The sequence below is a fragment of the Notamacropus eugenii genome, chromosome 5 (assembly GCF_028372415.1).
Source record: "Notamacropus eugenii isolate mMacEug1 chromosome 5, mMacEug1.pri_v2, whole genome shotgun sequence".
NCBI lineage: Eukaryota > Metazoa > Chordata > Mammalia > Diprotodontia > Macropodidae > Notamacropus > Notamacropus eugenii.
In genome coordinates, this window is record NC_092876.1 from 177806242 (window position 1) to 177823516 (window position 17275).

The 17275-nt window shown below is 34.9% G+C and overlaps 1 protein-coding gene across 11 annotated transcripts in view; it reads right to left on the reverse strand.

Moving 5' to 3' along the window:
• Positions 1–17275, reverse strand: part of ARHGAP32 (Rho GTPase activating protein 32) — a 419500-nt gene that overhangs the window by 63643 nt on the left and 338582 nt on the right. Inside the window, exon 1 of one of the 11 annotated variants that reach the window (XM_072611579.1) lies at positions 16981–17207. The exons of the other annotated variants lie outside the window; for them this stretch is intronic. The gene's annotated coding sequence lies outside the window, so the exon portion shown is untranslated. Of the gene's footprint in view, positions 1–16980; positions 17208–17275 lie in introns of those variants that run through there. 11 annotated transcript variants of the gene reach the window in all.

Here is a 17275-nt window from a genome sequence, read left to right on the forward strand (position 1 = left end):
CTAATCCAGAGTTACTCAATCTATCACAGCTGCCTTCTTTAGGGTAAGGATAATGTACTTGATGTTTTTGAGTTTCAATAGCTTAAAACTGTTCCAAGACTTTTGGGATGCCTACATAAATAAATCTATAAAAATTTTCCAAAATTGAGGTTCTATGTATAATAAGCAAATACTATATGGAAAATGAATAAGCTCTACTTCTAATATTTGGGAAAATTAAGAGAATGGATCAACCAGAATAAATACAGACACCTGAATGTATTCTTCATTGTCTCTACTCAAGCATGGTTCTTTTCATATTACATTCTCTGTAGTCATTAACAGTGTCAGAATTTATATGGAATTTTAGGGTGTGGATAATAAGGCTTAGGATTTTAAAAGCATATGCTTCTAGACTAGACAACTCCCTTTTACCTGAAAAACCTGTTAGCCAGTTAAAATTAAGACCTCTGTTATATTACTCCTCTCACAATGACAATCTGTACTTAGGTAATCATTATATGATTTGGCTCTGTCTCTAAATTTCATGTTGCGTGTTTTGTTTCGATGTAATTTTTTTGACAAACAAAATGGATAAAAGCAAAGGTTAAGGAAGGGCAGTTATTTTTCCTTCCCATAAAATATAAAACTTATTAGCCTTTTTGGAGGAGAAAAATTTGTTATTTCTTGAAAATGAATTTTAGAATTTTAGAACCAGAAATGACTTTAGGGATCATCTAACTGCAGAATCAGAATATTTCACAGATCAATGGGACCTAAGTGGTCATTTATTCTTTAATTCCAAAGAATTCTCTCCTAACCAGTGATCATTCAGCTTTGACTTTGAAGACCTCGAATGAGGGGAACCTTCCCCAAGGCACACCATTCTACTTTTGAAGAGCTCCAATTGTAAGAAAGTTTTAATTTTTTAACTGTATCAAAATTTGCCATGCTTCATCACTCATACCTACTCAACTTCTGGAGCAAGTAGAACAAGTCTAATTCTTTTTAAGTGACAGCTTTTCATATACCTAAAGATAGCTATCATGTTTCCCCTAAGTCTTTTCTTCTATTAGCTAAGGAATTATTAATCATGAATTCTTTGAACTCATTCATACACATAGCATGCTATTTGGTGTCTTTTCATGAATGCTCTTAAGTTTATCAGTGTTCTTCCTAAAATGTGGTACCTAAAACAAGGGACTATCATCTCCCTATAATCCAATCACTGCATTTCATAGATGAGAAAACTAAGGCCAGAGAGGTTAACTTGCACATGTCTGCTAAACTAGTCAAGGACAGAGCAAATATTAGAAATCTTTAACTCATTTAATTACATCAAAGTGACTTAAAACCTACACACCATTTATCTCTGTGTTAAGAAATCTAGAAATCTTAGCTTAATATTAAAACCTTTGCAAATTGTTTCTATGACTATGCTAATAATATTTTTTAAATGGCTAAAATATCTTCCTCCTTCCTTTCTGACAAGTCTTTTATGATTCTGCTCAAAACTTGCCTTCAATATTCTTAGGAACCCTTCTCTCACACGGTGGTGATTATTTACTTTATGTTGACTTGGTTCAGCATAAGAGCAGACTGTGTAATATATTAATACATACAAACTTTATGACCATAGTCAAGTCATTTCATCTCTGTACTAATACTCCTAGATACATGTAATTCAACACTATCCACAAAATAAAAGTTGAGTTACCCAAAAAACAATAGAAAGGCACATAGGTATATAAGAAAATTAAAAACAAATCTAGAATTGAGCAAAAGAAATGGTTTAAATGGCATAAGATACCCTGAGGACCCCCAAGACCCTTAGCTAAGATATAACCTACATAAATAAAACAGGCAACTAGGTGGCACAGTGGATACAGTTGGGCCAGGAGTCAGGAAGACTTTAATCCTATTTGTCTCAGTTCCTCATATGTAAAATGAACTGGAGAAGGAAATGGCAAATCACCCCCATACCTTGGCCAAGAAAACCCTAAATGAGGTCATGAAGAGCTGGATATGACTGAAACTGAACAGCAACATAAAACAAAAACTTTTTGGGGCTCTCAGTAATTTTTAAGAGAGGAAAGGGGCCCTCAAACCAAAAAGTTCAAGAATTATTGGTCAAAAGAGACATACATACCTGGGGGAAAAAAGAAAGATAATTAAGTGTCAAGATTGAGAGTTAACCAGTGGACAGTTAATGCATGCCTCTGGTATGCCCACAACAGAAAGAAATCTAGAGGAGTGGTCCCTGTGAGGTACTGATGGAAGGATGTGCACAAGAGTTATAGGATTAGAAAGTATGTGTGGGTTTTCATCTGTATCCCTAGAAGGAATATCCATCACAGATCCATCCAAGTATTGAATTTTAAGTTCTGCAAAGTACTTCTCATGCATTCTCTTATCTGAACCTCACAACAGCTATATAAACTAGTTTCTACAGATTTTGCAGATGAGGAAACTGAGGCTCAGATAGATGAAGTGATCTGCCTCATCTTCACAAAACTAGTATATGTCAGAGTATTAATGAAGGCAAGATAATGAGTTTCATCTCTTTGGGGGACAAGTTATTTTATTATACTCCAAGACTGTACAGACTAGTCCTTTGGAAAATTGATCACCAGAATGTTTGGGTGATAGTGTATGGCTGTAGATAGTGTTAAATCTGTGACAACTAAATAAAATAATCAAAACAGTAAGCTATACTGACGGGCCAATAGCATTATCTTGGCCTACAAAGAAAAAGATTTGTATATTGCTAGCCTTCTAAGAGGTACAAAATAAATGAATTTGAATGAAAATAGCATTTTAAAAACCAAGGACATTTTTAAAAACCTTAACAGAATTTAGAATCAGTAATGAGAATAATATACTATGGATTCTCATGATGTTCAAAAGTACTTTTTCAATCAAAATTGAGAAAAAAACCTTTTGTCTTTATGGGCATTTATCTGCTGCATAGAAATTCAAAGTAAATCAGTTGTCAGTTGAATGTAACTTTAGTCTTAATAGAACTTTAGTTTTTTTTTCAGCAAGGTATTAAAACTGCCTCTGCTATGCAAAATGAGCAGCATTCAGCAAAAAGAGCTTAACTCTACATCTCAAAGTAAAGGATACATATTCACTTTAATGTTTAATTGCTAAAGTAATCCTGGGTAGAGGTCTGTCTTCACTTTTAGAAAAGAACAGAATTAAGGAGTCACAATGAAAATAGGGAGATAACTACACGAATGAAAATTCTCCTAGGATGTAAGCCTTCTGAAGGCAGGAAGGTGGTTTGTTTTTTTGTTTTTGGTCTTCATATCCCCAATGCCCAACAATCAGGTATTAGTATAAAGGCTTAGCAAACCGAGTAAGTGGATTTGTTTTTATCTCTTGGAATCCAAAAGTTTTATGATTCTGTGAAAATTTTATTGAAATTTTTTAGACTGTTTGAGACAGATATCAGTGAAAAAGTTAGGTGTACCAGAAAGAACTATTATTAGGATAGGGGCAGGGAATTTTGGCTGGGAATTTTGTGGTATTCCTATAAAGAAGACAGTAGGGGCAGGTCATGGTGGTGGGGCAAGAGCACAATTTGGTATTGGGACGTGGAAAGAGTGGAGTGGAGTGTTGTCTTGAGGGCCACTGATTGTTTTCCTGGGTTCCTTAGGCAGAAAGAGACTAAGATTGAAGTAACTCAAGCTCTGGCTGTAACTAGGGGATAGAGAGGTAGGTCCAATCTTAGGTTAAGTCAGATTGCTTGCCCACTGATCTAGTCCTCAGTGCTGACAGCAGAGGTCCTTGCTGTTTAGCATCTCTCAAGGCCTTGCATTAAGGAGCAGTCTAAAGCCAGTAGAAGACTGGAAAGACTTTGGTGCATCCTCTGCCTCAATCTCTTAAGGCTCTCTTCTCCAAGATCTGCTTTCCCCAACTCTTCAAACTTTTATGACACCTAGAACCTCATAATGTAAAAGGACTTGCCTTAAAGTATGGTTGGTCACCTTCAAAGAGGAAAGAGGATATAGAGATCCTAGGGATTCAAGTCCCCTTCAGATACCTAATTGCCTAGAAAGAGGGAAATGTTTCTTCAAGTCTGTGAGTTTACTGGTTCATCTCAACACTATTTACCCCAGAGAGGGATTATGGGGAGGGCAGTTACTTCAAGGGTGACAAAACAGATAAAGGAGGGTAAAACAGAGCTAACTCCTAAGTGCTTGCTAGAGGACACACATTCTTAGTACGTCCCCTATCCCTGTGAATTTTCTTTCCCTTGAGATATCAAGTTGCTTTAATTATTCTCAATGAATGTAGGGATTGATCAGAAAATACCTGGAAGAACTGAAGAAAACTTCTCTTTGATTAGCTGTTTGTCCTTAGTCAGGAAACTAGGGTTGTTCTCTGCTCAGTAGGGCTGGTGTGACCCATGTCTGAAAGCAGTGGTTCTCCAACTATGGTCAACCTACATCTGGGGGTTCTTGAGATCCTTCTGGTGATCCTCAAGGTCAAAACCATTTTCTAAATAAGACTAAGACATTATTTGCCTATTAAAGTATTCTTCCCTTTACACTGTGTATCTGTGGGAGGCTAGATTTTCTTCATATACTTCAATGAAAACAACATATTGAACTAGACTGAATGAAGTAGATATAAGAATCCGGCTGTGTTCTACTAAGTTAGACATTAAAGAGATCTGTGAATTCATATATAAAACAATGCGACTCTGATCACAAGGGTTTTTTTTTTGGGGGGGGGGAAGTTATTTTCATTAAAAATATTATCTACGGTAACAAGTTTATTATTTTTAAATGATTTAAATGTTTTTAAATTTTATTTTTATTTATAACATGGTAAATAATAAGTAAAACACATATAAACAAAAGCTCTTTGGGATTTTCAATATTTTAAGAGCTAATCACAAAGCTACTAAATAGCCAAATTACTCTGGGACACTCACAGAGGTCTGTTGGTACTCTGGAGCCCTGTCACTTCTACCACCAACTACTACCAACTCCCAACAAAAGGTCCTGTTTGTGATACTTCACTTGAGGACTAAAATTCTAATTAAGGCTCTGAAGACTGGTAAAAAAGGTGGTAATCAGAAGCTTTTAGATTGATGAGTACTGACAAAAAGTTTAGGTACAGTACTTTGGACTAATATGACTAAGTTTTCATATAAACCTGGTAATATAAAAGAAATGTGCTAAATCTAACTCAAATTAAAAAAAAACACCAAAGGCTACTATGCTAAATATATACTTTTTAAAAAGCTATATGTAATAGAGACACATGTTTTCATATACATCCCTCTTTCCTCTTCACTGTATTTGGAAAAGGTCATATTTGTTGATGTCTTTCAAATTCATAAAAAAAGAAAAATACATAATCACATACAGAATAAATAAAAATAATTTTAAAAGTCATAAAGGTATCTGGGTGACATACCATTATCCATAAGTAAGGTTCAGCTATTCAGAATTAACACTTCAGTTCTCTAATTCCAATGATTAATCTCAGATTATGTCTGAACAATGTGTTTTTGGCAATCTGGATTCCATTTTGAGAATTTTCTGAAAATGATTCCCCCCCGCCAATCTCTAATTACTACAGTCTTCTCTTTTTTTAAATATGTAAATGACTGAATGACTAATGCTCTGTTATATAACATTATGAGTGAAAATAGAGTAACTCTTAGCAACTGTCAAAGACATTTTTCTTTCCCTTGTTACTAAATTGATGCTATGAACTAAGTTTCTAAAAATTCAACTTAGGAAAAAGCAAATTTTTAAAATAAAGACTTATGCAAGGACTTAAAAAGCCACTTAGTCTGATGGCTTATGTAATAGCTTATGTAGCTATAAATTAACTTAGCTTTTCCAGAACATTTCTGTTTTGATCTACTAAAAAGCATGTAACCAAGTAAATGGGTTAATTTGAAGATGGCTTTAGAATTATGCAGGAGAAGATAGCATAAAGGAAAAAAGGATATCATTGGGAAAGGATATTATTAGATATCCTTGGCAAAAGGTAAGACTGGAAAAAGAGGTAACTTATTCATGGACTGAGAGGAAGAGCCACCTGTAGCCGCAGAATGACATGAAGTCTAGAGGAAGGTTCTCGGTGCACTTGAATAGTCCTCCTTCTTGAGGAGGACTAGGGGGAAAACATGAACAAGAGTTCCACAGTATGAGATGGCATGCATCAGTTGCAATCTGTATCTCTTCTCCCATTGGAGAGTTTCTCTTGGAACCTCCATTTTGAAGACATGCCAAGGCCAGCCGCTCTCACTTCTTCACTCCCCTATCTTCGCTTACTTTCCGCTTTTGTCAGCTCTTTTTATGTGCTGTCTTTTCCCCATTAGAATGTAATGCTTATATTTATATTCCCAGGGCTTGGCAATGAGCCTCGCAGTCAATCAATAAGTCTTTATTAAGTGCTTACCATATACCAATCACTATGGCAAATCCAGGGGATATAAAGAAAGTGTTGGGATTTTCTTTTTTTAATTCAGCACAATCATATTTTGTCTTAAAGCTCTTATAGTCTAATGGCAAAAACAATATGCAAACAACGATGTACAACCAGAGTATGTACAGGATTAACTAAAAGTAGTCTCAGAGGCAAGGCACTAAGATTAAGGAGAACTGGTCTTGTAGAACCTGAGACTTAAGCTAAGACTTGAAGGAAAACAGGAGGCAGAGATAAGGAGGGAAAGAGGGGGCCAGTCAAGGAAACAAAAATGCCCAGAGTTAGGAGATGGGAATATCTTGTGAAAGGACCAGCAAGGAGGCTGCTCTCATTGGATCAAAGAATACATGATGGATGTAAGTTATAAGAAGATTGAAAAGGTAGGAAGGGGCCATGTTATGAAGGTCTTTAAAAGTCAAACAGGATTTTATATTTGATTATAGAGGCAAAAGGAAACCTCTGGAGTTGACTGAATAAGGGGAAGAAATGGTCAGACTTGTTCTTTAGGAAGATCAGTTTGACAGTTGAGCAAAGGATGGATTGAAGTGGAGAAATATTTAAGAACAACCAGAAACCTACTGCAATAATCCAGGTGTTAGATGTTACCTTGTACCAGGGTAGCAGTACTGTCAGAGGAGAGAAAAAAAAAGCTGTTAAACTTTAACCCTTGAATAGTATAAATTAAACAGTGAAGTTAAAAGCCAGAATGCAGAGAATTAGGAGAGGACAGGAAGATGGTTAGCAACAAAAGGGAGGAGAAATATGGAAAGAGAGCTAGCAGAGATGGAGAGATTGTGTTTTCTTGAGTTTGGGAAAGTTAGAGGCCTTTTTGTAAGCAACAGAGAAGCAGCCAGTACACAGGAAAAAATTAAAGATTAGTGAGAATGGGGATGATAGAGAGTAATTTGCTGTAGATGAGATGAAATGGGGTCATTTCTGTATATAGAGGGATTTACACTGTCAAGGAGAAAAGCCATCTCTACTTGTGAGACAAATAAAGGAGGAGAATGGCAAGGAAAGCATCTGAATGATGTGAAATAAAGAAAAAGGGAGCTCACTGAAACTGTCTTGAAGTGCCATTTCAGTGAAGTGTGAGGCAAGCTTCTCAGCTAAGATGGCTGGATTTGAGGAAGCCATGGGAGATTTGAAAAGAATATTCTGTGAAGACATTGTGTGCTAATTGGGATACTGAGTCAATAAGAGAAGTATAAAAAGACTGCCTTATTGTAGTGAAGGACCAGTTGTGATTATGTAACACAATCTCATAATAGTGGACCCACTTCGCAGGGTTGGAGATTTTCTCTATCTTCTTTTAGCAGCAGGCAAACAGGAATGAAAGGCTTTATTAAGCTTCCTGACTCGACTGCTGGAAAGAGTACACATACTGATGAACTCATGGACCCAATCAAAGAAATATTACTAGGAGGCATAAAACTCCTATGACTATATAAATGTGAATATTATTATACAAGAGGCCATGGTCCCTACAGTAATAACAGGGGAATTGTGGCTTCTACACTATTTGAAGCTCAGTATGGTAAATTCACTTATCTTTTCACAAATTCCAAATCCAGACTTCATACCTTTCATAGGCAACCCACCCCATGCCTTTCTTATGTATAAATTTATATGAATGATGAAATTGAGAAGACAAAAATTAATTAGGAAATAAAAGATCAACACATGAAAAGTTTGTTTTGGAAATTGTGACTTAACATGGGAACACTGTCATATGAAAAATATGTTTTCATATAAGAGATAAAGAGAACCACAACATCACTGACAAGTGGTCATTCATTCTCTGCTTGAAAACTTCCAGTTGTGCCAAGCTTATTATTTTACAAAGTTGAATAGTTCTAAGTAATTAAGCCAAAATATGATTTCCTGCAATTTCCTCCACTGGCACTAACTCCGCCTTTGGGAATCACATAGTATGAGATTTCTACTTCTTCCACATAACAACTCCTAAAAGAATTAAAGATCACTATCATCTGTGTAGAATCCAAAAAAGTTGAAAAATAAGTAAAAATACTAATACTTTACCAAGTAGTGACATGAAGGTAAAGCTGGAGTAGCAAACTTTTAATTAAATAACAACTTCAAAGTATATTAATGGAACACTCAAACAAATCAGATAATTTACTAGAAACATGCTTTGCCATCTGACCAAAAAATATTTTTATACAATTTTTTAAAAGTATTTTATCCAAAAAAATTAATTAAAACATGTTGGAAAAGATGATGATTCATTCTGTACTTGGAAAAGTTTATTACACCAAACCACCACAACTCATTATTTGCAAATACAATCTCATTAACAGAAATAGCTTCATTAGCAGAATAAGGACTAACCTTCAAACACAAAATGACAAGTTTGGAAAGAAATGAAGAAGCATTCCACTTTCTTAAAAAAAAAATGAAAACAACTTAGAAAGACAACTATAAATTAAGAAGTGATTTTAAAAGTAATAATGCGGCAGAGTCATCTAGAAATTCAACAGTAGTAAGAAAAAGGTGACTGAAGTACTGTTTTCTTTCTCTTTTTTCTGCATCTTCAGTATATCTCTTTCAACTGACACTTTCCTTTCCATTTAATAAGCATACTCATCTCTCCCATCCAAAACAAAACAAAAAAAATCCAACCCTCTTTGTTGCAACTAATCAATTTTTTGTCCCTTTGCTCCAAACTTCTAGAAAGAGTAGACTATACTCAGTGTCCTTCAGTCCCTCACAACCAGTTCAAAACCTGATGTCTCTCCACTGCTTCAATGAAAATGATGTCTCAAAAATCATTAATGATCTTCTTACTCACAAATCTAAAATCTCTGCGGGATATGATATTGCTGACTAAGCCTGCCTCTTTCTGAAATTTCTCCTTTGCTTTCTTGATCTAAAGCCTCCCTTGTTCTTTTCTTACGTTATTCAAATGCAAAACGTATGCTTGCCAAAAAGACTATTTTATGGAGAACTCACATGGGGCAGGTGATCACATGGTGGTCAGAAGAGTCTCAAGGTCTCCCTCAAGAACTTTGGAATTGATTGTGTGACATGGGAGACAATGGCACAGGATTGCCCAGAATGGCGTGCCCACATCAGAAAAGGTGGAGTGCTCTATGAGCAAAGCAGAATTACAATCGCTCAAAAGAAACACAGGATGTGCAAATTTAGAGAATCCACCCCAAATGTTCACACGGACTATCTGTGCCCAATCTGGTAGAGCATTCCAAGCTCGTATTGGTCTGATCAGCCAGACACAGTCTGATCAGTCGGGCACAATGAAACTTCACTTTATCATAGTGATATCATTTTGCTTCTCTTCAAGAACAAAGGACAACAACCACCAATCACCACTTCTTTGTTTCTCTTCCTTTTCATATCTCTTTACTGTAACCATTCTTCATGGATCTGGTCCTAGCTTATTTTTCTTTTGTGTATTTACTCTCTTAGTGATACTCTCCCAAATATATCATCTTTACATAGATGATGCTACTTTCTCTACCTTCCATACATACCTTTCTCCCGAATACCAAACACACATTTTCAATTGGTTTTTAGTCAGTATAATAACAATCAAAAGGATACTTCACATTTATATACTATGAGGTAGGCAGTATAAGTGTATTACAATCCTTATATTCACTTGAATATCTTGTTGGTATCTTGAACTCAGCATGTCCCAAATTGGTCATCTTCTTCCTATAAAAGCTGGACCTTCCTTCAGACCTTTGTTCTTCTAAGTGGCATCATCACTGTAACAGGCTTGAAACCTTGGAGTTAACTCACAATTCAGACTATTGCAATAGCCTTCTGGTTGGTCTCCCTACCTTAAATCTCTTCCTACTCTAATTCATCCTCTACTCAACTGTCCATCTGATCTTTCTAAAAAACAAATCTGACCATATCTAATCAACTCCAGTGGTTTCTTGTTGCCTCATCAGCATCAAATAAAAAATTCTGTTTGGCTTCATAATCTGGCCCCTTCCTTCCTTTTCAGTCTCTTACACCTAATATCTACCATGTAATCTTTGATCCAAAGAGAATGGCCTTCTTACTGGTTCTTGCACAATACACTCCCATTTCCCAACTCTGGGCATATCTGTTTTCCTGGCTGTCCCCCTCTGTCTTTCCTTACCTTTGCCTCCCAGTTTCCATCAAGTATCAGCTGAAGTCCCACCTTCTAAAAAAAACCTTTCCCAGTTCTCTGTAATCTTTATGCCTTTGCTTTGAGACTACCTCCAATTTTTCCTGTACATATTCCGTTTGTTTGTACATAGTTGCTTGCATGTTGTCTCCCCCATTGTGTGAGCTCCTAGAGAACAAGAATTGTTTTGTTCTTTTCCCTTTCTGGAATTTAGCATATAGCTCAGCATAAAGTACAAGCTCAATGAAAGCTAGCTGACCTACTCTTCACCTTTCCAAATAACCCTTTTTTGTATCAGTTTCTGAATGCTATCCTTTCTTCTTATTTGATAGCTCCCTTAGATACCCATCAGTTGAGGAATGCATGAACAAGTTGTGGTATATGATTATAACGGAATACAATTATGTAATCAAAAATGATGAGCAAGATGGTTTCAAAAAACCCCACAATGATTTAAATGAATTGATGCAAAGAGTAACAGCAATATTACACAATGAACAACTATGAAAAGATTGTTATACTGATGAACTCATGATAAAAAATGCTATCCTTCTCCTGAAAGAAAACTGATGAACTTTGAGTGAAGTCTGAAGCATATTTTTTTCACTTTATTTTTCTTGACTTTTTTGCTAACATGGAAATGTATTTTGTATGACTGCACATGTATCATATCATAGGTATCATACTGCTTGCCTTCTAAATGGGTGGGGGAGGAGCTGAAGGGCGGTAAAGAATTGGTAATTCAAATTTTTTTTAAATGGTTAAAAAAAGTTCCTCCCTTGTCACCATCCTACTTTAGACCCTCATTGCTTACAGTATAGACTAGCAAATCACTTCCTAACCAATCTACCTATCTCTATCCTCTCTTTTCCCTAATTCAACTGCTGTCCAGCCCTATGAAATAAGGTCCAAACTTCTTAGTCCTCTGGTATTCAGTTCTAAGCTACTTTTTCATATTTAGCCTATTACCCCCCCTATTAAGTACCTGTCACCCAAGCTGGCAGTTCCTGTTCCAGTCTATGAACATGATCCCAAGATTTTCTGCCTGTATCCCTTTCTAAACATTCTCTTGTAATATAGAATGCCTTCAACACCCCTGCCCATTTCCACTTGGTGAAATCCTTCCATCCTTTAAAAATGAATTCAAATGCCATTGCCTATAAGTAGTGGTATCCAAGTCATAAAAAAGTGCCTGGTATTTGGTACCTGTTTATGTATTTATGATATTCTATATCTTATTAAATTTTTCTACATATTTTATTTTCCCTATTGGACTATAACCTCCAAGTGGGTAGTGAACATGTCTTATTTAACTTCATATACCACTCAGCTCTTAAAATAGGAACATGCATGTAGTAGGTATTCATTAAATGGTCACTAAATTGAATTTGCAATAGAAACCAAAGCAACCCATTTTGGACACTTCTATCTAATTTAGCTAAATATGCTTAAATTTCCTTCCTTATTCTTATCCACACCTGGAATCACAGTGTAGAATAAGAATGTAAGGAATATAACTCAAAGATTTTCAGTTCAAGAAAACGAAAACATATGTAAGCTGAATAAAGGGTGGGTTTTTTCTTTTTTGTTTTTCTTTTGCTTGGTGGGGAATGTCACTGATAGGGATAGGGATCAGACCTATGATTTCACTAGTACAGGTAACCTTCCCAAATGTACACTGTTTGCAATTTATAGTCTTAAGAGACTTGTCCATAGTCACACAGTATGTGTCAGACACAGGACTTAAACCCAAAGATCACTGCCTCTCTCTCACTGAGTGTATTTAAACCAGTGTTTTAAAATTAAGATGAATATATTTTTTAGCCTAGAGCTATGTATTCAACTATGCAAGGAATTCTTTCCGTAGGAATTCCCTCTACTGATATACATGCGCAACCTGAATGAAGACAGTTGCCACAGATACTAAGAGGTTAAGCGATTTGCTCATGATCATACAAGGCAGATGCTATGCTTTGCTGCTTCTTATCTTTTATATCAATGCTTCAGGAGTTAAAAAAAACAAATTATTGAAAATTTAAGTAAAAAATTTTTCAAGAAAGGAAATGCCTAATAAATTATCTCCAAGACTATAAATCTTGATATGGTCCCCTCTAATTGTACATTTGACCTTTTCCCTGGCTGTACCTACTACTGTTTCTAGTTCTTCAGGTAGTATAAGGAAAAAAGAGGGTAAAGTCCTAAACAGAAATAAAACTGCCTATCTTGATTGCATACTTTACCTTATTTTAATATATACATACACACACATATACATATACATATATACAGAAGTGTTTTAATAAACATCCTAATGGATGATCACCTATAAATATATCAACAATCAGAAGTTTTATAACAAAGTCCAAATAATAATTTTATAATTTTATTTACTGAAGTTAAAGTACAATGTGAGAATATAGGTGATCTTCATTTCTCTCTTCTTTAACTATAGAAATGAGAGTCATTTAAAGTGACCTAACACTGATACCTTAATTCTCCCAGATTTCACCGAATATATAATGTGGCTACAGGTAAGGAAAATTACATAATCTCTGTAGGATAATTTCTAATCTTGAGATTACCTAGTCTTGCTACATAATATTATATAATCTCTGAAATCTCTTTTGAGTTTGAAGAGTCTAAACAGGTATAAAATGTTTTGACAGACACCAACAAAGTCTTAAGTAGGGAGACTAGAGTACTTTGATGCAGTGGCAAAGTAAATGGAATTATTTTGAATTTCTGTTTGCCATGAAGAAATCTCTCAAGAGAAAATGAAATGATCAAATTCAAACTTTTTGGGTAAGCTATTTTGTTTTGCTTTTTAAAAAAAAAAAATTTGGACCATTCAATATCCTGAAAATTCCTTCTGAATTCTCAAGCAGCAAACATAATTATTGTGGAGTAAATATTTAATATTGATTACAAATTGTGCATTAAGTTTAGGTGTTTTATGCTACGTTTACATGGTACACTTTATGTCCATATGATAGGTTATCATAATTTTACTACTGAAATAACTATAAAGTTTTGTCTTTGTCTATGCTATAAGAGTCATATCTATGATGCTACATCTTTGATTAGGAATGCAGTTATAATGTTCTGTGAAAAAATGTGATGGATTTTATGATTCAATTTCCAGAAAAAAAATTGTGATTAGAAAATTTGTCACACATATATGTACATGTATATGTAATATAAAAGATACATGTATTCATATACATATATGTTCTGAGTATTTGAAAATTCAAATTATTAAATGATGATTTATTTGATTGTATATTTTCATCATCCATGTAAAAACAATGCTTATCTTCTAAGTTTTACCTCAGGAATCAATAAGAATCTGATTTTATTTTTCCAAACATGCCCTTAAACCTTTCAACATAAATTTAGTTTGAACTCTAATACACCATCACCTGTAAAAGTCAATTTGATTTCAAGTTAAAAGTTATACTATAATTATCCCTGATTGATCAATAAAGGTTCAACAATTTGGGACATAGATGCCAGACATAATAAACTGATGTACAGCAACAGCTGCAAGAGACAACAGGGAAAAAATCTGGGACCAGTCCAGGGATGGTATTTTAGAATGTGGACAACTGAACATTTGATATCTGGACCTTCTAACTTTGAAGAGAAGGAAATGTTTCTGAAATATATTACAATTCTTAATCAAAAGAGTGATTAAAATAACAATGCCTCTAGACAGAAAAAACACAAGCATACCTGAGAGTTAGACTGATCAAAAGCAACAATTCCTGAGAAGTAAAGAGTTTTGACAGGTTCCCCACATTATTGACTAGACGGCAGCAACTGGGGGGATTATATAAATGAAAAGGATAGTAGAAGATAAAAGAAAGGAAGTATCCAGTCATGAGTGTAGTTTACTTTAGCAAAAAGAGAAGCACAATGAGACGACAACAACATATTATTTCAGGGTCTCCCACACAGTTATTATTTTTATTGTAATGCAACTAACCGGCTTTAATGTTTGGGCATCCTAAATAAAAACATAACTTGTCCTAGAGTCTGTGAACAGATTTAAATAATACTATTCTCTTGACCACCCAAATATAATCTATACTTTACCAAACTGAAAAGACATGGCACCTGGCTCCTTTCAACCACAAAAACCACTGGGAATATAACACTAGTTACAGTATTGCTTATGTGTTTGTAATTTCTTATAATTAAAATATGCTGGATCTTAGCTTTAAATATTTTAGATTAAAAAAACAATGCATATGGTTTAATTTACTTCTAAATTCATGATAAAATAAGCTTTATTTTTAAAGTGATTAATTTGTACCACTTTGGTTATTATGTAGAAGACAATAACCAATTTCATTTCTACCAAAAAGTGAGGAGGGGGAAATGAATTTATAGTTATAAAAACAAGTTGGGATAAAGATAAAAGATAAATAAAAATAACAGCAGTCATAATAATGAAATGGGATATACCAGGAGGCTGAGGAATCACTTTCTCTGGACATTTAAAAAAAATAACAGGAATCACCTATTCAGATGACCATGGTTTTAATTAATTCTCTACATTATATTGCCAAAAAACAAGAAGCTATTCAGAGTTTACTTGGTCATCTATTCTCTTGTCTCTTTAATACTAATTGTGTAATGGCATTATTTACATCCTTCAGGGATCAGCTGCATTAAATATAAAAGAAGATGTATCCCAAAAGTATTCACTCATACATTTACCATAGGATTGAAATTTTAAAAGTCAGAACTCTTCAGTCCCACAAAAAAACTATCTACCCTTTTCTTGAAATTTTCAGTCCTGTCGATCAGATCATAGATCATATATTATCAAAAATATCAGATTCAGTGAATGTCAGAATTCTAATGCAAATCTGAACTTTACTGCCACAGATAATTTTATTTCAACATGACCTGGGCTTTACTAAATTTTAAGAAAATCTGTCATATCTGCATTTCAACATCTGCTGCCTCAGGCAGAGGTTTATTTTGCCTATGTAAAAAGCAAATAAAGTAATAAGGGTTATGATTACACACTGTGTGTGAAAACCTAAGGGAAGATTAAACTATGTCTCTACTATTCAAGACTATTTCTTCTGGCTTACTCATTAACAGACTCAACCTGGTTGCCTTGCTAATGCAAGACAATAAAAAAGAATGCCTGAAATCTCCACTGAAGGCTTTTCTCATTTCACTTTGAGGTATCCTAACCTTCCCCAAAAGATAACGGCTCATATTTGAGGACCTGAGATAACAATGGGTGTCTTTAAAAGCATCTGAGCTTCAAAATTTGCTAAGAGAACCTAAACTTCTGTTCTCCTCTCTTTGGCCTCAGGACTTCTGGACTGACTAGAGTCTAGTTGGATTTGCCAGGACTGCTCTGGAGCAGACAATTCTCCTAACTTAGGTGGGACCTTGACTTGAAGAATGGACAAGAATTAGACTGATCTTCAGGTCCCTCTAGTATCTACCTCAAAAAGTTGTTCTGAGGATTAAATAAGATATATATGTAAAGTATTCAATTTAAAAAATAATTAAGTGCCTCCCTATCTTCTGATCTAGGTAGTGGGGAGATAATAATGAAATTATCAAACAGTCCTTATCCTCAAGGAGTTTATATTCTCCTGCAATGTAATTAACTGTTAATATTACTTTAGCATACATGCATTGCCCATTCTACCATGAACAGGGCTGATCTAAGGAAAACTCTGGTTACCATATCTTTGTAATAAATAGCTGATTATTCTCAAGGATTTTAAGGAAGTACTTTATAAACTGGGACTATTAACTTAATAATCAGCAAGAGAGAAAACAACATGTAATTAATATTTTCTAGAGCAAGAAATGCTGCTGTTTCTCTGTCCCTTATTAACTCTAAGTAAAAGAAAGCCTAATGCTTAGAATAGAAAATAAAAATTTTTTCCTTATAATTAATGTTCAAATAATTCAAGTACCTTTCTTAGATATAATCCTTTTTAAAAAAAAAAAAAAGACTATCAGATGTGAACTACTCCTATGGAATAGGAAAAAAGGAATGCTCCCTTAATTTCTGAAATAACAAATATTAGTTTACACTACATTCACATCATGTCTTCATAATACCAGGAAGTGACTCGATTTGTAGCAATAAAATATGACTAATTTCCTGAACTTGCCTAGAAAGATAATGATTTTTCTAGTTTTCCTGCATTCCAATGATCAAAACCCTTCTGAGAAAATGATCCTCTTTCAACAAACATAGCTCATATTAACACTCCAAGAAACATCAAGATGACTAAATCACTGAGCAGCAACTTAGCAACAAGCACAGAAACATATGATTGAACAAAACCTAAAAATATCCCCACTGAAATGTTTATGTAAATGAGATTCTGAAAGCCTTGTAAATATCAAGCCCTTCTTACCTTCTGTCCAGGCCCAGGTTTTAGGATCAAGACTGTAACATCAGTCCAGGATGAGTTATACACAGCAGTCAATCTCGAGTGCATTCCACTCTAACTCTGAAGAACTAAAAAGATCCACAGAGGCACTTCTGCTCCAGGATGTGTCCAGGTACTCCTGGGCTGAAGCTCAGTTTTCAGGCACTTCCCTTCTCGGTTGGAGTTCCCATGGCCCTGCTTCTGTTCCCTGATGAGCAATCGGTGCTGAGGTTGGCTCACCAGCACAGGCTCCGTCTCTCTCAGTGCGCGCGCGCGCGCA